Here is a 23,215-nt window from a genome sequence, read left to right on the forward strand (position 1 = left end):
GGCAGCCGCGGGGCTGTGGCCGACGCCCCCGAGGTAAAGCCACCCAGACCCCGATCGCCAGCGACGGGTGAGTGGGGCGTCTGGCCCCCAGAACTGCGAGGTGCTTCAGGTCAAACTGCTCCGGTTGTGGTTTTCAGTTGGTTTTCTTTGGAAACTTCTCTGATTAGGAAAATTGATTTTATACTGCCTGCGGGGATCAGCCTGGCTGCCCCGGAAATCACTGGGGTGGGGAACCTGTTGGTAAAAACTCAGGGACATGGCACGGCAATGCAAGGTGTGAGACTTGGATCCCGGTGTGATTTTTCTTTTTTTTAAAGAACGTTTTTAAACATTGAGCCAACAGAGGACATTTGTACTGGTTAATTTAGTACCAATGATTTTAATTTTGTTTAGTTACTTTAGGTAATGGTGTCATAATTATGGTTTTGTTTTGTTTTTTTTAAAATATATTTTATTGATTTTTTACAGAGAGGAAGTGAGCGATATAGAAAGTTAGAAACATCGATGAGAGAGAAGCATCGATCAGCTGGCTCCTGCACATCTCCTACTAGGGATGTGCCCGCAACCCAGGTACATGCCCTTGACCGGAATCGAACCTGGGACCTTTCAGTCCGCAAGCCGACACTCTGTCCACTGAGCCAAACAGGTTTCGGCATAATTACGTTTTTTTAAAAAATATCCTTGTTTTTTAGCAATAAATATTGACCTTGAAATACTTATTTGCTTAACAGTAACCCAGTTTTGAGAAGCACTGCTGGTGGAGAAGTGAGGGGGAAGGCGAGGAAAGGCTGGATGAGGGGTACGGGGCAGGGGGTTCTTTACGTTGGTGTCTCTACTTTTGCATGTTTGGCATTTTCCTTTACAAGTAAGTACGGCCACCACCACCACCACCACCGCCACCGCCACTGCCATCGCCTCCCCCGCCTCCACCACCGGCGAAGCTTCTTGTGCAGAAAGTAGGTTTGGAAGGTACCTGCTAGTGATGCCAGATGCCAGGCCTTCCACAGACGCTCACTTTTTGTAAACTGGGTGTAGAGGCTGCCTCTCTAGGAGCGTAGAAAGTCTTCCTTTTCTCTCTCTCTCTCTCTCTCTCTCTCTCTCTCTCTCTCTCTCGCTGCTCTATCTCGGTCGGAAGGCATGGGGTGTTTGCTGCGGGTGAGGGAGCTGAGGGAGCTGAGCGGATCAAGTTGATGCAGGTGGATGCTGGGTCAGCATTTTTTATACAAAGGGTATTAGCAAGCCTGGGGCTTGCGTTGTCTGCAAAGGGACAGGTTGTATGAAATGTGTGAGCAATTTTTCCCAACTGCCCAGGTCCTTCCAAAACAGCTCAGAGTAGTCAACACACCCAGATCCCCTTGGAATCCGTGCACGCTCCTGGAAGCATGGTATGCCTCAGTTAGAAGTGTGCCTTATGAACCAAATGACAAGGCAAGTGGATCTTATGACCTGAAAGAGATCTTATCTGTGTGTGTTGTCTTTCTGAATGCCCTGATCTTGTTTGCTTTGGGCATGGTGATGTGTAACTATTAGGAAAGAACTGACTCCTAAAATACCCTGTGAGATTCTCTTCCTTTCCAGGAACCCTGCTTTGAAGAAGAGGGATGTGGGAAGTAATGTCTGTGCTATATCCATCCAACTTGCTTGTTTCTCCCTCCCTCTGGATTTATCATGTAATTTCTCCTCATTCTGTCATGCTTCATTAGTAATTTGGCAAAGTGGTGATTGTTTCGAGGGCGATATTAAAGTTCAGTGGAGGGAGGGGCGACTTACTCCTCAAAGATAAACCCACATTTCTTAGCAGTTTCAGTGAAACTGATTTTAATGCCTCTGTTTTTAAGAGGAAACAAGCCAAGTAAATGTCGTCTGTGAGAGTTGAAGGTTGAAGTTAGATGAATCCCCTCAGCCTACACCTTGCCTAGTGCAGATTCGCTCGTGTAAAAGAAGTGGTCAAGATGCTTTAAGAATTCAGTAGAGGAAATGCCAAAGTGCGTCCCAGCTTCCTTGCAATGTATGGGGAACTGAGAGAGGCAACAATAGTCCCCTTACAGTTGGAAAACGTTATAGTAAATTCCTGGTAGTAGGTAAGTGAAATTGGCTTGTAGTTTAGTTTTCTTTGTGTGACTAAAAAGGAAGATGAAGCTGTGAGGGACTTTATTTTCTGCGTCGGTTCTCCAAAACAAGAGCACAGAGTGAGAAGAAACGGTCGTGGCCCTTAAGGGACCAGGTGGTGTCCTAACAATGTTTACCGTCCTCTGTGTGAGGTGGTGGAACTGGGCAGGGAGAGTAGATTGCTGGTTACCCTTTTAAGGAATTACCACACATGTGACACCATCCTCTCCATCGAGTTAAGGGTATACTATAAACATTCAAAGAGCAGATTGCTGCTTTGTTGGGTTAGAAATGAGGAAAGGGTGTTAGCAGGCAAGTCAATACCTCTTCTAATAGATAAACACTCTGTGGTCATCTACGTCATTTCGTCCCATCCCGGGAGGATTATTTTAGTTTTTAACAGATGAGAACATTGAAATCTACAGACTCTAAGACTTGCCAAGTCGCTTCTTTAGAGATATGGGGGAAGGAAACTTATCATAGTCGTCTTCACACACACGTTTTTAATTCTCACAAATATCTCAAAGTTGGGTATTATCAGCTCATTTTGCAGATGGAATTGTAGCTACGAGAGGCTAATAATTCACTTGAAGTCTTGCGGCTGGTGAAAGTAGAGCCAGGGTTTAAATTCAAACCTGTGGGATCTTAGAATTTGTAGCCACACTACCTTCAACAGACAGGGAAGCTACACAGCCAAGAGTTGGTTAGTCGAGGCAAGCTGTCTTTGTACCACATTCGCCTGCCCTGGTTACAGAGTGGAGACATGGGCCACATCCATCCACAGAGATGTCCTATCCGGCCAGCACAGAGTTAAAACCGGTTTGGCCGAAACCGGTTTGGCTCAGTGGATAGAGCGTTGGCCTGCGGACTGAAAGGTCCCAGGTTCGATTCCGGTCAAGGGCATGTACTGTGGTTGCGGGCACATCCCCAGTGGGAGATGTGCAGGAGGCAGCTGATCGATGTTTCTAACTCTCTATCTCTCTCCCTTCCTCTCTGTAAAAAATCAATAAAATATATTTTTTTAAAAAACGGACACTGAACCAACATTGAAAACTGGGAAGTTTCAGACAATCTGCCCTCAAGAACTCCTGAAGGCAGTACGGAGCAGCCTTCTCTCTAGAGAGGGGCATTGCACGCAGGTCCCCTGGTCTCCACCACTCCCTAAAGTGTCCCCATCCTCGAGGCTGAGGACAGTGGCACGGAAGCTGTTGTTTCTCTTACAGTAAGAGAGCTTTCTACATGTGTGTCCGTCCAAAGTGGAATTGCAAAAGAGAATGAGAGGCTCTTGTCCCAAGAAATATGGGAAAGACCATTTTCCTTTGAGGGAATGAGGAGTCCTGTGTTTACTCTGCGTAGCTTCCATGTCAGAAAAATACAAGGTATGTCATCATTTTCCTCACACCCCATTAGCTTTACTCATGACTTCATTTATTCTAGACTTTAGAGTTACTAACCCTGCAACACATCCAACGTGGCGGGCATGTGTGGGCCAGCTGCGGTAGAGGAAAGGAATGCCTCCAAAATCCCAGACTGACTTTCTGAGTGGGAAGAGGGCCCTTGTGCACATACGGACTTTCCCAGGGTGTCTTGAAGTTGGGGGGGAAGGTGGGGGGCAAGAAGCCCTCTTTCTTTAAACAGCCTGATACTGGACCCAAATGGATCCTGCGCTTGTACTGTGGCTCTCTGTAACTGCTTTGAGGGTTCCCAGGACTTGGGAAGGTCCTCCTCTCTCTCCCTTCTCTGCCCACCCCTCTCCAGCTAATGACAGCTCTGCCCTGTCTGAACGCTCTTCAGGGATGAGGAACAGAGGTGCTCATAATCTGGCCTTTGAGAGCATTCTGTGATGCAAGTGCAAGGGTGGCCTAATTTCCTCATTTTGAAGCTTTCGGTTACGAGTCATGGGACAGATGTTCTCACATCTGTGTGTATCTGGAATTTCATTACCATTGAAGCTTCTGTTTATATCTTTGTTTCCTTCCCCTGAATCGGAGTGCTCACAGCTGGGGATGTTCTCACAGCTGGGAATATCTTGTCCATATTCCTCAAAGCAATATGGTCTTCCCTCAGAGAAGGGGAAGAGGAAACACCACAAATGGAACCTTGTGGAGTGGTTTTGAGGAAATGTCACAGGCTGTTTTGGGGAATTAGTCACTGGAACTATCAGTCTAGGTATGTACCTTGTGGTAGAGAAAGAAACTTTCCTCTACCCTTCAAGGTTCTTTCAGTTGGTCTAATAATTAAATCTATATGTCAGATTATCAAGAGAAAAATAACCAAATTTAATTACATACATAAATACGGGAACCCTGCATACACGAGTGGTTCAGACAGGAAGGGAAAATGAGGTATAAATGGAATCCTTAGCGAAGAATAAGGTAAGGCCTTGGGGCTTCAGAGGGGGAGAAAGGCCATTCACAAGATGATAAGAACTGATGTTCAGTAATTAGAAGTTCCTCCTGCCCTATAGATAGCTCATAAAATGTTATCCTATATAATAAAAGCCTAATATGCTAAGTGTCCGGTCGACTGATCAGCCATTCAGCCAATCAAAGTGTAATATGCTAATGATATGCTAAGGTTGCTCAACCGCTTGCTATGATGCGCACTGACCACCAGGGGGCAGACAGTCAACCGGTTGACCAGTCGCTATGAAGTACACTGACCACCAGAGGGCAGACGCTCTGACTGGTTAGTTAGCTTGCTGCTGGGGTCCGGCCAATTGGGACTGAGCAAAACGGGCCAGACATGCCCTGGAGCCCTCCCACAGCCCCTCCTCAGCTAGCCAACCTTCCGTGTCTCTCCCTGCATCAATCTCTCCCTGTCTCAATCATTCGTGCACCGGTGGGGTCCCTAGGCCTACCCTGTGCCCTCTCGTAATCCGGACCCCACGGGGTATGTCAGAGAGCTGATTTTGCCCCAATCCCACAGGCCCACTGGTGCAAGAATTCGTGCACCGGGCCTCTAGTTTCTGATAATAACTCTTATTATATGGGCAAGGTCCCCAATTTAAAATCTTGAAGGGAAAGGTAAAAAGGTCTGTTACCTTCAGCTCAAAATAATTACCATGCTAAAGTGGCACACCGTGAGGCAACTGATTCCGAACCCCTTTCCTGTACCCCAGGGTGATAAGAAAACTAGAACAAAGGAGGGATACAAGTGCAATGCCTTGTTTGGTTGAAAGAAGGAAGTTTAGAGACAGGGTGTTTTGTAAATGCCTGATTATTGGTTGATTGGATCTTTTCAGGGAGAACTCTCAGATTCAGATGTGTGGATGCGTGTTCCCTCTGCTAACTCCCTGGTCACATAGGCAGGTGGTGAGGAAAAGTGGGCCAATTGATTACATTATCTGCCAGAGCAAACAAAGGTGAGGGAGCCGCCCTGAGTGTGGACTCCAGCCAGATCCCTCACCACCTACCTGTGTGACCTTGACTCTTGTTATAACCTCTCTGCGCCTGAGTTTCTCTTGTATGAAATGGAAGTACTAATAAATAATACCTCATAGGGCTGGGAGGATTAAATGGCACATCAGCACGTGGTTTAGCTGTTGCTGTTGTTAGAGTCCTGCCTCCTTCACGTTAGCCTTTATTTGGGGGATTCTCCCCCCCCCCCCCCCCCCAATAATTTTAGGAGGGAAGCTACAGGGTGCAAATGCTTCCTGGCTCTGAGGGTGAACCGGGGCTGCCCTGCCTCCTGGCCTTAGGGAACTGTTCTCCATGACATGCTCACAGGGAGTTGGGAGCCTCAGCCACTTGGGTTGGTGAGAGAACTGGGCTGGAGCCCTGGCTTTGAACCCAGGGTTTAGGCTCTGTTGTTTGGGGATTAAAATTCGCACTGACTCTGAAAGAGATGGAAACCCCTGGCATTCTATGTGGGTGCAGACTCCACCCTGCTGCGGAAGAGCAGGCTGGTGACAGCGTGAAATGGGGCCAGACACAGGAGCCCGAGCCCCACGCTGCCACCCCTTGGTGAGGGCTCCGCCGACTGAGTCCACCACGCGCCCTCGGTCTCCTCTGTCAGCTGTGGATAAGCACACCCCATGGAAACGTTGTGAAGGGCTAAACCAGCGGTTCTCAACCTGTGGGTCACGACCCCTTTGGTGGTCGAACAACCCTTTCACAGGGGTCACCTAAGACCATCCTTCATATCAGATATTTACATGACGATTCATAACAGTGGCAACATTACAGTTACGAAGTAGCAACGAAAATAATTTTATGGTTGGGTCACAACATGAGGAACTGTATTTAAAGGGCCAGAAGGTTGAGAACCACTGGGTTAAACATTTTACGAAATCCAGACAGAGGCCCAGGGAAGTAGTGGTGAAATCATACAACAGGTACACTGGCAGGTTTGAAGATGCTGATAACCGCTATTTACATAGCATTTTTTTATAGTTTGAAAAGAGCTATATAATTTGACCTTCAACCAGGGTGCAGCTTTATTTGTTTGCATTTGTTTCTCCTGCCTTCTCTGCTTCTAAGGGGAAGTACAAAAGTGAACTGATGTTCAGGCCAGACATGAGCCCAGGGATAGGAACATAGAAATGGGTTGTTCGTTTCTCTTGATCAGAGAAGGCAACATGAATTTGTCTTTCTTAGGCTCTTCAGGAGGCATAGGGAGTGGTGCCCTCCGGGGAGGGAAAGGGAGATGTTGATAGCTGAGGTGTTCCCAGGAAGCCGGATGCCTCTGTTGAGTCCAGGGAAGCAGAATGGAGGGGCAGCCAGTCTCCTCCAAGCAGCCAAGGCGGAGGTCACCCTGTGAACAGCTTCTTCCCAGACCCATTTAGATGCCAGGTGTGCCAGCTGGGGGCAGGAAGGAGGAGAGGCCGTGGGCTGTTGGACTTCCTCCTCCTGCCCCAGGTCCAGACCTTCACTAAACCCATTGCCTTTCTCCTCGTCCACTCGCAACCAAGTCAGTATTCTGTGAGATAGCAAACAGCCCCACGCCCCACCCCATCCCCCAGCTAATAGGCCCCCGTGCCTGCTTCCTTCTAGCCCTTGAATAGATTTCTCTCCACGGCCCCTGCCATTTTCCATCGGTGTCCTGGCCTCCATCGCCTCCCACTGCATCAGTTCCTTCCTCCCTCCTTCCATTTATCTTGTTCTGGGAAGTGGAAGGGAAAAAAAGAACTATGACCCCACCATCCAAAGACATGAACGTTTCGGCTTATTTCCTTTCACTTTTGCTTTGATTTGCTTTTGTTTTATATAAATTTAATGAATTTTAGCATTTTATAAAAATGTAATTTATTGTATGTTCACATTTTAACAAAGTTGTCATATTGTGATTAAAATTTATCATAGTATTTTTCCAGTCTTTTACAAAAATCATTTGTAATTGTGTGCTGTCAGCCTTTTTTAGCCCTCTCTCTCCTCTCTCTCTCTCTCTCTCTCTCTCTCTCTCTCTCAGTTAATTCTTACCCAAGGATATTTTCCCATTGATATTTAGGGAGAGTGGGAGAGAGCAGGAAAGACAGAGAGAAACATCTATGTGAGAGAAACACTTTAATTGGTTGCTTCCTGCATGAGCCACCAGACCCTGGGCCGGGGAGGAGCCTGCAACCAAGGTACGTGCCCTTGACTGGAATTGAACCCGGGGTCCTTTGGTCTGCACTCTATCCACTGAGCCAAACCAGCTAGAGCTAGCCCTTCTGTTAATATTAGGGAACTGAGAGGTTGCTCTTTTTTGATATTGTAAATCATTCTAAATTGAATGTACATAAACCCTTGATTCTGTGATATATTTGGTCTTTATCTCTAGTTCCTGGTACAGAAAGTCCCTTCCAGCTTTACCTGAGTTTATGCTAATGAGGTATTTCTTGGTGGATGGGGCATGGTTGTCCGGGGAACCAGCCCTGTGATTAGTCGGTTGGAACTTTCAGTCTCACACCCTGACCACCAAGGAGAGAGGAGAGGAACTGGAGATTGAATTTAGTCACTAGCAGCCAGTGATTTAATCATTCATGCCTGCATAATGAAGCCTCTATAAAAACCCCAAACACTGGAGTTGGTGAGCACATCAAGGTGCCGGGAGGGCAGTGTGCCCCCGAGGGTGTGGCAGCTCTGCACCTCCCCCCATACCTTGCCCTATACACCTCTTCCATTTGGCTCTTCCCAAGTTGTATCCTTTATAATCCTTTCTAATAAATCAGTAATAGTGTCAAACAAAAATTTCCCCCCAAAATATGAAGAAATGGAGAGTCTTGATTCATGTGAACAGATTGCAAACCAGGGAGGTGCCAGCCTGTGGCAGACACTGAAAGTGTCCTCTGAGGAGACAAAGGGAAGGCCACCTTTCATAGAGGAAGCTGCCACCCAGGTCCCCAAGCAGCTCTGTTGGATGTAAATGAGGTGTTCAAATTCATAAGGTCCTGACTGCTGTGAATCTGGTGTAAAGGAGAGAGAATGCAGTCCTGATTGGTCACTATCGAGCAGTTCTCATTGATTGGTTTAAATGCACCTGAGGCTGTAATTGTGCAGTTCTGATCGGATGGGTCAGGTCTCAGATGAAACCAGGAACTCCTTGTAATAGCTGACTTAGCGTAAAGGAGCAGGGCACACACAGTGCAGGAAGCCAAGAGTTCAGTCTGAGGTTTTCCCTGGTCTACAGAGTACGTGGGAAGCCCCTGTTGGCTGATGGCCACTAGACTTTCATTACTTATAAATAAAATGTGGACCCTCAGTCCACCATGGAGAGTCCGTCCAGGTGAGTTGATAAATTTCTTCTCTGGGTTCACATCCAATGAGTCTTCTCGGGGTCCACATAAGTAAAGTGTTTCCCTGAGTTCTGTGAGCCATTAAAGCAGATTATCAAACCTGAGGAGGGCGTCATGGGCATCCCTGATTTACAGCTGCTTGACCGCCTGGGACTTGAGGCTGGCCTCTGAAGTGGGCAGCACTTCATTTGATATTGTGAATCATTCTAAATGGAATGGACATAAACCTTCTCATTGAATGTACGTACAGTCTCTCGTGAGACTGAGCCCCCATAGGGTCTGCCCGGACTCTGCATAGTGTTAGAATTGCTTGGTGTAGAAGAACCAGCACATTTGGTGTCAGAAGTGATTCGAGTAGAGACAGTGTTTTACCTTTTGATTCCATTTCACATTACTTGGGCCAGATTCCTACAAATAATTACTGAATCAAAGGATTTGGAAGAGTAGAGTTTTCTTTCTGATTATATAAGCAGTACATTTTCATTGTGGAAAATCTGGTAAACATAGGTGTGTGTGCAAAGAAAGGCCACACCCTTACTCTCACCAATCAGTTAGTCACTGTGAACACAGCGTGACTCTCTCCAGGGTGTGTGCCACCTGCAGCCTTGCCTTTCCCTGTGGCCCATGGACCGGCAGCATGGGCGTCACCTGGGAGCTTGTTAGAAATGCAGCATCTTAGGCTCATCCCAGACATAGTCAGTCAGGATCCACCCTTTAACAAGATCTGCATTCAAGTTGGGGAACTATTGGTCTATAAGGCCATGACCTTACCAGTCACCTTACCTACCAGGTGGCCTGGCGTTAATTACCTCTGATATGTGTATATACATACATTTTTTTCCCTCTTTACCTAATATTAGGATGATACTCTGGAAATCTCCCTCTTTTCCCTTAATGTTTTTCTGACTGGTCAAATAATTCAAATGGCATACAGCAGATTAACAGGAGAAAAACCAAGTTTTAATACGTTGGCTCAGGAAATTCACTTAGCATGGAAATTACAAAGACTAAGGCAAAATGAGGTATGTGTGTCATTTGGAACTAAGAGGGGAGGTGGAAGGAAATTCACGGGGAGATGAGTTATTGTTTAGTAAACAAGCATAGATTGGATCATCTTGACACAGTGGCACAGAGAGAGGACTTGGATCAAATGCTCAGTTCCTCCCTGTTAGCCACACCTAGTTCATATTAAAATATAGTCATTTTATGATGGTAGCCTCAGGTCGTTTGCCTGAATTCTTTGAGGCAGTAAGAGATAAGATCAAAAGTTCTTCCAAGCCTTCTAGGCCTCTGTTGTTTCAACTGAAATAATCTGTGTCCAGAGAGGTACTTTCGGGGCAGCTCATTCTGTACCATGGTGTTCACCCTCCCATGCCTCATTGGGTCAGACTGTCTGAGGACAAGCATGTCCCCTCAGTGTCACTGATTCCGGGGTCAGCAGCATCTCTAGGAGACGGGACTTCCATTACATCTCCCTGCGAAGCCCTAATACATACAGCCTTTATCTCGCTTGTATCAGTTAACATTATATGTCAGCATTTTCCAGTTCTTTGATTTTTCTGAGAAGAAGCTTGTTTTTCGTGGCTGCAGACCAGTTGTCCATCTCATGACTATCGGAATTCATTAGACTACTTCCCTATCATTAGACATTTAAGTTGTTTTAATTCTTTTGGGGTGAGCGTGTTCTGTATGCTATTATAAGTATGCTGAAGTGAGCTGCTCACGCAGTCGTTAATTTCTTTAACCTTGATTATTTCCTTACGACAAATTACTGGAGTCAAAAGGCGCCAACATTTTAAACAGTCTTTAAAATGCAGGAGTGCAGGAAGTGCCCTCTCTCTGTACTTTCCCTGGTACTGGGTAGTGTGGGCCACAGAGACGGTGTCTGAGGAGCAGTGGTTTTATCCGTTAGTCATCACACCCCCAAACCTGGCTTAGAGCAGACTCTAAGGTGCTACCCTAAGGGAGACTGGGGGCGTGGAAGGGAAGTTACCAGAAGGGTGGTTAGCTGCCTGTGGTCAATGTTTCCTTCCTCCGGGCCTGGGTACTGAGCTGTAATAGATGCCACTGGCCAGGCAGCAGTTTCCTTGACCCTCCAGTGGCTGCAGGGTCAGGAGTGGAGCCAATGGGCCTGCATTTAGTCAGTGGAGGCCTAAAAGGAGGAATCTACTGGACCTGATTGGCACCAAACTTGTTTTTATTTCGTAAGTCTGGGTCTGTTTGGTTATCCAACACCTTTCCTCCCACACACAGACCAGGACACTCCTTTTAGGTAAACTTTATTCTGTAAGGTGCACTCAGATTCTGCCCTAGAGAATAGGTGAAATAGCAGCATTATATTGTGATTGAGCCACAGTGTAAACTTGGATGGCTTCCATAATTATTTTTGGAGAAAATTAATATACAAAGAAAAATGAATTTGAGTTTTTTTAAATAATATGCATATATTAAATGTATGTGTGTATCATATGATATAATTAAAAGTTTTAAAATGAGTATTTTATTAACTACTAGAGGCCTGGTGCACAAAAATTTGTGCACGGGGTGGGGGGGAGGGGCGGGTGTCTCTCAGCCCAGCCTGCACCCTCTCACAATCTGGGACCCTTGAGTAGGGTCCAGTCCCATCGCAGCATGGCTCCAGTTCACCGGGCCTGTGGTTTGGTGGGGAGGGACTCAAGGCTAGTCGGATGGCAGCATGGCTCTGGTTTCCCAGAGTCTGGGGGCGTGGGGAGGGACCCAGAGGCCCGTCCAATGGCAGCATGGCTCCGTTCCCACAGCTCCCTCCCACCGCCACGCCTCGGGTGGCCAGAACTCAGATTGAATCCCATCGTGCCGGCCGGCCGGGACCCTAGCCTGTTCTTCGGTCATCCATCCGATTGTGTAGGTCGTGACAGCCCTTGGCTTTTTATATATTAGGATTTGACATGTTATAATTTCCAAAAGATACGCACACAAACTACACCTTCTGGAAATAAGTATGATTGATTGATTTGTAGTTTGTCTAGTAGTAAGTTTTTTGAGTGGGCATTTTTAATAACTTAAAAATTTATTGAGTTACATATAGTAAAATGCACAGATCTTGTTTCATTTTGATAAATATATGCACCATGTAAACAATATCCCTGTCAAGACACAGAACATTGTCATGCTCCAGAAAGCTCTCCTGTGTCCCTTTGTAGTCAATTTCCCTACCCAGAGGCTATTGCTGATCTGATTTCTAGCACAAGTGAGCTTTGCCTGTACTTAACTTCCTATAAATGGAAATACAACACAATAATAAAAAACAGTAGGCTTTTATAAATAGAATACAGTATACAACAGAAGTGACTTCTTTTGTCAACATAATGTTTTTGAGATGCTTGTTGTCTGTTTCAGTAGTTTGTTCCTTATTAGTAGCTAATATTCCATTCTTTGATCATACCACAATTTATTCATCCATTCTCCTTGTGTTAATGGCGAACAGCACCAGATGTTGGACCTTCTCAAAAGAAGGGCTCCTGGAACTTAGGGAAAAAAAAGGGCAGAGAAAATGTGCTTGGGGGAAGGAGATGGGAAATAAACGGAATAGTCACAGTTTATTTAGTTACTTCCTGAAGGATATTTGGTTGGTTCCAGCTTTTGCAATTATGAATAATGCTGCTATAAACATTTGTGTACAGATATTTGTGTGGACATGGTTTTCATTGCTATCAAGGAAGTGTGATCACTGGATTGTATGATAATATGTTTAATTTTATAAGAAACTGCCATACTGTCTCCCAAGGTGGCTATACTATTTTATATTCCTACTAGCAGTGAGAGTTTCTGTTGTTCCACATCCATGCCAGCATTTTGGTATTGTCATATAAGTTTTCTTGCAGACATGTATTTTAATTTCTCCTGGGTAAAATGCCTAGGGGTGGAATTACTGGATCATAAAATAGGTGTATGTTTGTGTCAAACTGTTTTCCAAAGGTTGTACTATTTTACATTCTTGTATCTTTTTTAAATCTTGGTATTGGTCTTTTGATTAGCTTTTTCCTGATGACTGATGATGTTAAGCTTTATGTGTGCTAGTGACCATTTGTATGATTTCTTTTACAAGTGTCTTTTCAAATATTTTGCCCATTTTTGTTTTGAATTGTCCTTTTACTATGGATTTGTAGGCACTATTTATATATATATGTGGTCTAGTAGTATGAGCATAAATCCTTTGTTCAGTATATGTGCTGTAAATATTTTTCTCCCAGTGTGTTTCTTGCCTTTCATTTTCTTATGAGCCGAAGAGTTTAAGAAGGGCACTTTATCTTTTTTTCTTGTATGGTTAGTGCTTTTGTGTTTTGTTTAAGAATTCTTTACCTACCCCAGGTTTACAAAGATGTTCTTTGTTTTCCTTCTAGAAGCTTTACAAACAACTAAACTTGAGCAGTGTCATCATCCCTGGTTGTTGAGTCATTCCAGGAGTGGTGTTTAGTCTTAACTTTTATATTTAGGCCTGTGATCCGCCCTGAATGAATTGGTGTGTATGGTGTGAGGTGGGATTGAGGTTCTTCTTTTTCATATGGCTATCCAGTTCGCCCAGCACCATCTATTAAAAGGCTTTCCTCCCCTGAATTGCACTGGTACTTTCTTATGGATCAAGTGGACTATTAGGATGATCTACTTGGTTCTGTTTGTTTGTTCTTAAGCCAGTACCACACTGTCTTGGGTTCTGTAAAATAGTATCAAAATAGGGTAAGTAGGTCCTCCAACTTTGTTCTCTTTCAGAATTTTTTTTACTGTCCTTGCTCTTTGCATTTCCATACACATTTTAGAATTGGTTTGTTAATTTTTACAAATAAGCCAAGTTGGATTTTGATCAGGGCTACACTGAATCTATCAATCCGGGGAGTATCTATCAATACTTAACAGTATTAATCTTCTTTAGTTTTTCTCAGCAGTGTTTTGTAGCTTTTGGCATGAAAGTTTTATACATATTTTAAAAGACTTATTCCTATGTATTTTATATTTTTGAGTCTATTGTAAATGGTACTTTTTACATTTCCAAGTTTTGTTTATGTATATATATAGGCATTTTAAAAATTGACCTACAAGCTTATTAAATTATTAATTCCAGTAAAGTTTTGGTAGGTGCCTTAGAATTTTTTTGTATGTAAACACCATCTATAAATAGTTTTGCTTTATCTTTCCTAATCTCGGTGCCCTTTTCTCTTACCTTTCTGAACTGGCTGTGACATCCTACAATGTTGAATAGAAGTGATTAGAGCAGATATCCTTGTCTTGTTCCCAGTTTTCGTGTGAAACTTGTCAGTGTTTCATAATTAAGTATGATACTAGCTGGAGATTTTTCAGAGGCTCTTTATCAGGTTGAGGTAATTTCCCTCAATTTCTACTTTGCTGGGGAGTTTGTATCATGATTGGGTGTTGAATTTTGTCAAAAGCTTTTTCTGCAGCTCTCAAGATGACCTGTGGTTTGTTTTCCTTTATTTCGTTCATATGACTATGTCTCTTTTTCATCTACTAGCACTTTCTCCTCACCTCCAATTCGGGAAAAGGCCTTTATTCCTCAGTGCTAATACTTAACCATGAAACATTTTATAAATGAAAAAGCACCGCATGTATTTAAGTAGAATTGTTTGACTTACTAAGTGGCCTGCCTGCCTGCCTCTCCCCCAAAACATAATCTTTGAAACTTCTATCATACGCTTTAAGGAAATAGATCTGAGGAGACATATATATTTTCCAATATATAACTTTCTCAAAATGACAAACAGAGCTTTGTAGTTTTGGAAACTACAAACAAATGAACTTGAGCAGTGTTGTCATCTCCGGTTGCTGAGTCATTCCAGGAGCGGTGTTCAGTGGGTTGGGACTGCGAGTGAGGTCCCAGGAACTAGTGAGCCAATTTCTGATTGATACTTTCTAAGTCACTGTATGCTACACCCCTTCCTTGACTTAAGTGCAAGACTAAAGTTGTTGATAATCACTGAGAACTAGGAAGCATCTCTAGTTCCAATGTCCTTTGAAGGTTAAACCTCTTTTATGAGCATGTTTGTTAAGCATATGTCTTTGGACTTTTCTGGTGCTGGTACAAACACTAGCTCCCAAACTACTACACATTCTACTTTTGAACAACTACAATTCTTATAACTCTTTATTTTTCTTATGAGCCCTTTTCCCATACTTATTGACTTATTTAGGTATATTCCTATTATTGATGTCTTAAAATTTGGTAGCAAAATCTGAATGATTAGTACAAGGTATACTTATATTAATGATCTGTTCCCACCAAAATTATGAAGTGAATATATACACACACACACACATATACAATTTGCAGTAGTAAGAAGGTATCATTACATTGTGAGGGAGGGCTGTATGAAAATATACATCGCCAGTATATTAATTTGCAAGCAGACATAGGGCATGGGTAAAAATTAATGGCAGTGAATGGAAAACAGATTCATATCAGTATAACCTAATTTCTTCAAGAAGTTTGTAAGGGTCTGGAGGAAGCAGGGCACTTATGTCTTGACGCTCTCATGCCATTGATATAGTTGATATATAATCGCCTGTGCCCCAGGGAAACACAGTTTAGCTCAGATGATACCATAGTTAGATGGTAGAGCCGTCACACAAAGGCACTGTAAAGGATACATATGTATTTTTAGAGTGTAGGTGTGGGACAGCTTGTTAACCTTGCAGAGGTTAGCCTGGGGCCCAGTTCTATTTCATCCATTTTAAGCCATGACCAGTGATGTATTGTGTGTGTTTGTTTGTTTGTATGCCAGAGATACTAGGAATAAAAATCAAAATAACCTGGATAAATTGAGTACTTACAAATTGGACAAAATCAAATGAAGGCTAATTAATTTTGTAAGTAGGAAGTTTAAAATGGAGATAACTGGCTTTGTGCCTGTTCCTGGCAGGAAAGGCCCCTGGGCCATGGTAAATCATGAGCCATCGGTAACTGTAATACTCTATATGCAGAATACCACATGCCATAAGTGTGATTAAGAATACTGATATGATACTGAGAGTAGGCAGAAGACACAGGGAAGGCTCACGGTGGCTAAAAATGTTACAGTAGAAACAGAGACATGTGCAGCAAGAGGGGAGGGCTTTGAAAAAGAACCATTAGAAGTATTTTGTATTAAGGAGGGTGGGCTAAAATGCTGTAAAAACAAACCAAAAATGTAATGGTTCAAATCCAGTACAAGTTTATTTCTCTCATGTAACAGTCCGGGATGGATATATCAGATCCCTGTTGGCTCCGCAAACGTGTTTAAAGACTGGGAAATGTCAAGAGAACCCAGGAACCAGCTTGAAAGAACTCTACGGGATGAGTTTGGAAATAGGCATTCAAAAGAATAAGGGTGGCAATGATTAAAAATAAGTCCATGAATCCATAATATATTTCCAGGGGAAAAATTACTAGCATGTAGAAGCAGAAGGAATCATAGAATTAGAAAATCACTGTTTTGTAATTCCCAGGATGATAATTGATTCAGGCAAGGGTGATAAATGGATGCTAAAGCTATTAGGTGAAACTTTGCTGTGGAAGAGCATAGTCTAACTGTCTCAGGTATTATCCTGGAGATTACTTATTGATTACAAAAGGTACCATACAGGGATATATGGCAGACAACTCCTTAATTAGGTGATCTAACTTCATGCGACCAGTAATGAGACAAACTGACATAACGGGATGCATAATTCAGATAGTATTCTTGCGGAAAACACTTATATGAGGCAACAATTACATGGACAAATCCAGACCGTGCAGTGTTCTACAAGATGACTGGACTGGAATGTTTGACAGTGTCAGTGTGTCGCTCTCGCTAGGTGTCCTCGTGAGAGTGGCATCATCTTTAAACCCTGCATGGCAATCCCTGACGCACTGCCATGCTGCCCAGGGAAGACTGGGTGACCTGTAAGTCCAACACCTTCCTTAGGATCATCCAGCTCCTGGTTGATTATCCAACATGCCTCATTGTGGGAGCAGACCTTGTGGGCTCCGAGAGGATGCAGCAGACCCGCATGCCCCTCCTGGGAAGGCTGTGGGCCAGATGGACAGGAACACCATGGAGCAAGGCCCTTCGGGGGCATCTGGAAAACCGCCCAGCTCTGGAGAAACTGTGGTCTCACATCCGGGGGAAGGTGGGCTTTGCCTTCACCAAGGAGGACCTCCCTCACTGAGATCAGCGACATGCTGCTGGCCAGTAAGGTGTCAGCTGTTGCCTGTGCTTGTGCCATGGCCTCATGTAAAGTCACTGTGCCTGCCCAGAACACCGGTCTGGGCCCAAGAAGACCCCCTCCTTGAGGTTTTAGTCATCACCACTGCAGGCTCCAGGGGCACTGCTGAACTCCCGAGGGACATGCAGCTGATTGAGACTGGAGACAAACTGGAGCCGTGACGCCACACTGCTGAGCATGCTAAATGAAATCTTCCCTTCTCCTTGGTGCTGATCACCCAGCAGGTGGTCAGCAGTGGCAACATCCACCACCCTGTCTCTTGAAAGGCAAACAGTACAGTTTAAATTTCTGGGTTTTTAAAATTTTTTTATGAGTGATGCTGACCTTTTCATATGTATAATAGCCCATTTGTCCTTTTTTGTGTGGGGATTGTCTCTTTATATCCTCTTTTGTTCTCTTTAAGTTTGGTAGTTCTTTCTTAAATGTTTGGTAGAATTCATCAATGAAGGTATCTGGACCTAGAGTTTTCTTTGTGGGAAGGTGTTTAAGTTCAAAATCAGTTTCTTTAATAGGGATTTTTAGGGATCTTTTTGAATGAGTTTTAGTGCCTTTTCAGAATTTGTTTCATCACAGTTGTCTCATTTATTGAAATAAAGTTATTCATTATAGTCCCTTATTATCTTTATAGTGTTTATGAGATCTGTAGTAAGGTCCTATCTTTCTTAATTTTAGTTGTTCTTTCTTAGTTCGACTGGAGGTTTATCAATTTTATTGTTTTTTTGTTTTAAAGAACGAGCTTTTGGCTCATTGATTTTTCTGTTGTTTTAAAATTTGTATTGTTTTCTGCTCTATATTATATCTTTCTGTTACTTTGGGTTTAATTCACCCTTCTTTCCCTTAAGGTGTAAACTTAGTTCACTGAATCAAAACCTTCTTTTCAATTATAGGCAAATAAGAAGATCAGAACAAAACAGTGCAAGAGATGTACTGGAAATTAAAATTGAATTTTGATTTTACCAATTTCCTAATACTTGCATTGTTGCTTTTCAAAGTTTATTTTTCTACTATAGCTTTTTAAAAATAGAACAATTCTTTTGTTATTGATTTAAGAAGGAAACATTGATTTGTTGTTCCACTTACGTATGCATTAACTGGTTGATTCTTGTATGTGCCTTGACTGGCAATAGAACTCAAAACCTTGGGAATGATGCTCTGACCAACTGAGCTACCCAGCCAGGGCTCTATTATAGCTTTTTAAGATTCTGATAAGTACTATATGTTAGCTATTAAAAATTTTCAAAGGGTACAGAGAATTATAAGGAATTGTATTAGGCAGGATAGGACATAAAAAATAATCACAAAATTCTTGCAGCTTAATACAACAAACTTGTATTTCTTACACTACACATCTGGGGCTTTGCTCCACAGGCACTCAAGGACCCAGGTTGACAGAGGCTCTGGCATCTTGAGCTGTACTGTCTGGAACACATGGCCTCTTTATTCCCTGGGCTGGGAAGAGACCACTGAGGGGACGCTCTTCTGAAAGTAAATGCTTTGGCCTCCTAGCCCATTGGTCAGAAATAGCCACATGGCCCCACCTAATTATAAGGGTTAAGGAAGTAAAATCTTCCTGTGGGTTTAGAAGCTGAGAAGCAGCAGGTATGGGTGAGCACTGTAATGCTATACCCTGGGGGTGGGGTGGGGGTGGGAACACCTATCTTCTAACTCTGAGATAATCCCTAGTTCCCGTCTTTCTGCCTGGTCCCAGTGACCTTCCTGATGGCCAGTCTTGTTTGGATGGGTGGAAATTACTCCTATGGTCTGACAGATCACTGGTTCACATTTTGTTGCGTTCTACCTTATCTCATGCTATCAATATGTGTATGAGACCTAGGAAAGGGCAAATCAAGAATCCCTCGCTAGTTGCTTTAACTGGTAACGGTGATTTTTATAAAAGCTTGCTTTAGAATCTCTGACAACTACACAAGTAACTGGTAACAGTGGTTTTTACCTAGGGAGGGACTAGATAGTGGTGAGTGGGGCAGAGGGGTGTTGAGGAGTGGGTAGAATGAGTTATTTTCACTGTATATACTTTCTGTAACTTCAGTTTTAGACTATGTAAATTAATATTACCTACTTTTTTAAAAACTCAAAACTTTTCTTAATTTTCTATATTGAATCTATACTATGTAAATAACTGAAAAACATCTATTTCTCTAAAAGTTGTCAGGCAATTGAACACCATTTTATTTATTTTTTTCACTGAATTTTGACATATCAAGCAAAGACCACATTTAAAAAAAAAAGTTATTTACCTTTTGGGGGAATACAATTACATTATCAAAATAGCTCAGTTAGCTGTGGCCTTGGAGTACCAGGAACCAACATAGTCACTCTCAGTTGGATATTACCGTTTTGGGAAAGCTCTTTCACATCTGTGCCTTGGGTCCCTTTCTACGTTTCGCCCTGAGTGGAGCCATAATTGAGGTTTACTGAAGATCACGAATTTTGAAATCAGACCTGAGACTGCACTTATCTTTGAACTTTAGATACTTAATGTGAATGTTGATTCTGCAGTTAAAACAGTTTGAAAACTGCTGGACTAGAGGGCCCCTTAAACATTACCTCTACTTCACTGACGAAGAGACAAAAGGGGGGACAGGTGAGGTAACCTCTTGAGTCAGAGTGAGACTCGGTTAACAACTATCAGCTCCAGCACTTATCAGTCATGCAACCTCAGGAAATGTGCTAGTTAACACCAAGCCCTTTTCCTCCTGGGGAAAAATAACACGTACCTTTCATGATGGCCGTAAGGATTAAGATGAAAGGTATGTAAAACCCCCAGACAAAACTTAATACATTATTTCTCCCACATGCTTTCTCCATTCAGGATCAGCAAATCCAGCTACTGTTCTAGTTTTATTTTCTGTACAGTCATTGACCAGAATGTTAACTGTTCATCTGCCCATCCTACTATTTCATGCACATGGTTTTTTTGTTAAACTTTTCGGAGGTTGCACAGCACAACTATCTGATTATAATACTATGAAGTTACTGTATTAAGTTTAATTTGTTACCTATTTTTAAAAAGTTATTTTTTTTCTCTCAAACTCGAATGTACAGAGGACTTTCCAAAAGTTACAGGAAATGTGATACTGCACCTGGTTTAATATAGGTGAGGATTCAGCTGTCTGCTGTTGAGCCAGACACAAGCAGTTTGTGAGATGTGAAACAATGCCACTTCACTCAGTTTTTTGGTTTGGGAAAACAGCAAATTTTCATTTTAAGAAATGTTATTTATGTTACCATGCAACAAGTGTCAAAAGGTCCTGTAATCACACTATGAGAACTGTGAGGTCAGACTCCGAAGCCTGTAGGTGAAAACCACAATGTAAGCAAGATTTCTGTAAATAGATGCCATGTTATATGCACCCACATCTCCGGTCTTTGGTGGACTTGCAACCTAAGTATTCCCTTTCTTCCTTTTGCTGGAAAAAAGATAAGCAATTAGTTACTGGTTCTAATCCCACGGAAAGTTGTCATTTTCTTTCTTTTTTAAAAATATATTTTTATTGATGTCAGAGAGGAAGAGGGAGAGATAGAAACATCAATGATGGGAATCATTGACCAGCTGCCTGCACGCCCCCTGCTGGGAATTGAGGCCCACAACCTGGGCATATGCCCTTGACCAGAATTGAACCCAGGCGGACACTATTCACTGAGCCAGACGGGCTAGGGTGCAAGTTATAGTTTTTCTAAGCAGAGATCTGGAGCCAGTTACATTGAACTCCAGTTACTAAGGTAGCTATTAATGATGTGTTACTGTGTTGTTTTTTTTTGTCTTCCACACAGAGCTTATTCATGTGGTATTTCAGTATGCCAGAAACCAAAAGTGAGTTAATTGAAGGCACTAAACTGAAATAAAATAGGAAGATCATCAGCTGAGAACGACCTGCTGGAGAAAGCAGAGTAAGTCTGGTGTGTTGTTAAGATTTGGGTTGGTAATAACTAGAAAAGCAGAAAAGAAATCATGGCTGTTTCCTTCAGGCCTGCTAATACTTCTGAATCGGTCAGATCACAATGCGAACGCAAAGATGTCTTGAAAAGGACTTCCACGTTAACTTTTTAAGTTGTATATGAAGTAATTTGAGTTGATTCATAAGTAGTTAAAACATTTTTTCCCCCAAGAAAACCGTATCTTATAAATCACTGACTCTGTGGAGTTAATGTGAACATTTTTCAAGGGAAAATTCGGGACAGGTAGCCTAACAAAAGATTTTTGTCTTGTCCTGGGGGGTGGTTGTTTAAAGAACAAAAGGTTGGAATACTGAATAATTTTAGTGTTTTATGGAGGACATGGAGTATAAGTTGGTATCACCTCAGAAAGTTTTAGTTCCCATAATTATGATATTCGGGAACCATTATAAAATAGCTCAAACTTCTCTTGATTGCTTTATATTGCCTCAAGTTGCCTATCTTCCCTCATCTCTAAAGTTCCTTCCAGCTTTACGGTTCTCTTACATATTCCATCTCAGATTTGTTTTGTCTTCTTTCTTCCAGTCCTCTTCTAAGGAGCTTCTGGGAACTGCCTTGGTGACTGGAACTGATCCTCCTCCACTTCCTGCCCTTTGGTGACCTTCCACAGCCCCCCAGATGCTCCTCCAGGGAGTAGCCTGCTTTTCTGCCTTCCCCTGGGCCCCACGGTGAGAGTCAGGAATGCAATGGAAACTTGGGAAACACCCCTTGGATGTTGCCTATTTAAACATGGATTCCTTAGCTTTGCTTATTTAATTTGCATTGCAGTTATTAAGGATAAAATAATTTTATACAGATAATTCTTTTTAAATTTTATAGTAAAGATACCTTTAAAAAAGGGGGGGGGCGGATCTTCATAAATATGAACCCAAACTGTTTTCCTTCCTCACCTCCATTCCAAACCAACATTTGCTATTTAAAACAGCTTGTTTTTCTTCTTGACACTGGAGGGCTTCGAGTGGTCTTATCATTCCAGCCATGCTTCCTTATCCAAGCACCACCACTTACAAAGCCAGTGTCATTTGTCAAGGTGGTTAACCATGATTCCGTGCCATTATTTACCATATATCAAATCTGGAATGGAGCTTTTCCGGGAGAGGGTCAAGTTAAATTACGCGATATATTTGAGTATAGAAAAAAATTTCAACGTACAAGAGAACTTGTTTCATTGATTCTTAACCGATACACAGAATACTTCACAGCCATCCTCTGGAGCTTGTTTCATTGATTCTTTTAAACCTATAGTTATTAATATGGGTATTGAATGATTTTTTAAACTGTTTTTATATATACACGTGTGTGTATAGATAGATATGTGAGTTTACAACACTGTGGAATTTATGGCCATGAGTATGTTAAAGAAAAAATTGTTCATGACCTTTGTTGAAGAATGGTAAGGCAGACCTTATTCAGAACTACTGCAATAGGTATAGGGGCCACTGTGATGAGGTTCTGCAATAACAGGAAGAGACTGGGCTTCACTCCAATACAAGTGGGAATTCATAGCCAAGAAGCAAGGTGTGGGGTCAGTAGATGAAATATTACTAAGGAAACATCAGGGGCCAGGGGATTCTGGCTAAAGCCTAACAGGATTCTTGCTGAAGGTAGTCAGGGTGATTAGACATCACCTGGGGCATGGTGAGAGATGAGGACCTGATCAGATAGCGAGGGAGATCAGATATTGAGGATGAGACATGCTGACTAACCTGACTTAGCAGGATTCTTGCTAAAATTGGACTGTGATAAGATGAACACAGAAGTCAAATGTCAGGGCCTCTCTTCTCAATTAGGACTCTGTCAAGTTAATAGAACTAATAGCTTTCTCCCACTGAATTTTTTCTCCTCAGACAATATCCTCATTACTCCTTTGAAATTATTTAATCAGATATCTGCTTTTCAGCAAATTCAGTTTTTCACGTTTTAGTCTTGACACTCCCTAACTTTTTTCCTTAAAGTTTGAGAAATTCAGAAAGACCTATAATACTACATAGGATTAAGTCAATGTGTACCTTCTAAGTTTTTCTATGCATGTATAATGTCTTAACAAGTAATGACATACTTTTGTAACCTGCAATTCATTTAAACATATTATGGAAATTTATATTATTTTAAACATGTAACATATTCATAAGGCTAAACATTGAACAAGTATAGAAAGGTGGAGTGAAAACAGTCTTCCTG

The 23,215-nt window shown here is 42.5% G+C and overlaps 1 protein-coding gene and 1 pseudogene across 6 annotated transcripts in view; both read left to right on the top strand.

Moving 5' to 3' along the window:
- Window positions 1-23,215, top strand: part of GPR160 (G protein-coupled receptor 160) — a 25,800-nt gene continuing 2,585 nt past the window's right edge. The window contains exons 1-4 of one of the 6 annotated variants that reach the window (XM_015564164.1): window positions 50-67; window positions 20,123-20,174; window positions 20,852-20,968; window positions 21,560-21,702. The gene's annotated coding sequence lies outside the window, so the exon portion shown is untranslated. Of the gene's footprint in view, window positions 68-19,559; window positions 19,828-19,848; window positions 20,175-20,851; window positions 20,969-21,559; window positions 21,703-23,215 lie in introns of those variants that run through there. The other 5 variants (XM_015564163.1, XM_006764090.2, XM_015564165.1 and 2 more) reach the window with 5 other exon arrangements.
- Window positions 13,931-18,062, top strand: LOC107183129 (annotated as a pseudogene).

Source organism: Myotis davidii, unplaced genomic scaffold, assembly GCF_000327345.1.
Source record: "Myotis davidii unplaced genomic scaffold, ASM32734v1 scaffold115, whole genome shotgun sequence".
Lineage (NCBI taxonomy): Eukaryota > Metazoa > Chordata > Mammalia > Chiroptera > Vespertilionidae > Myotis > Myotis davidii.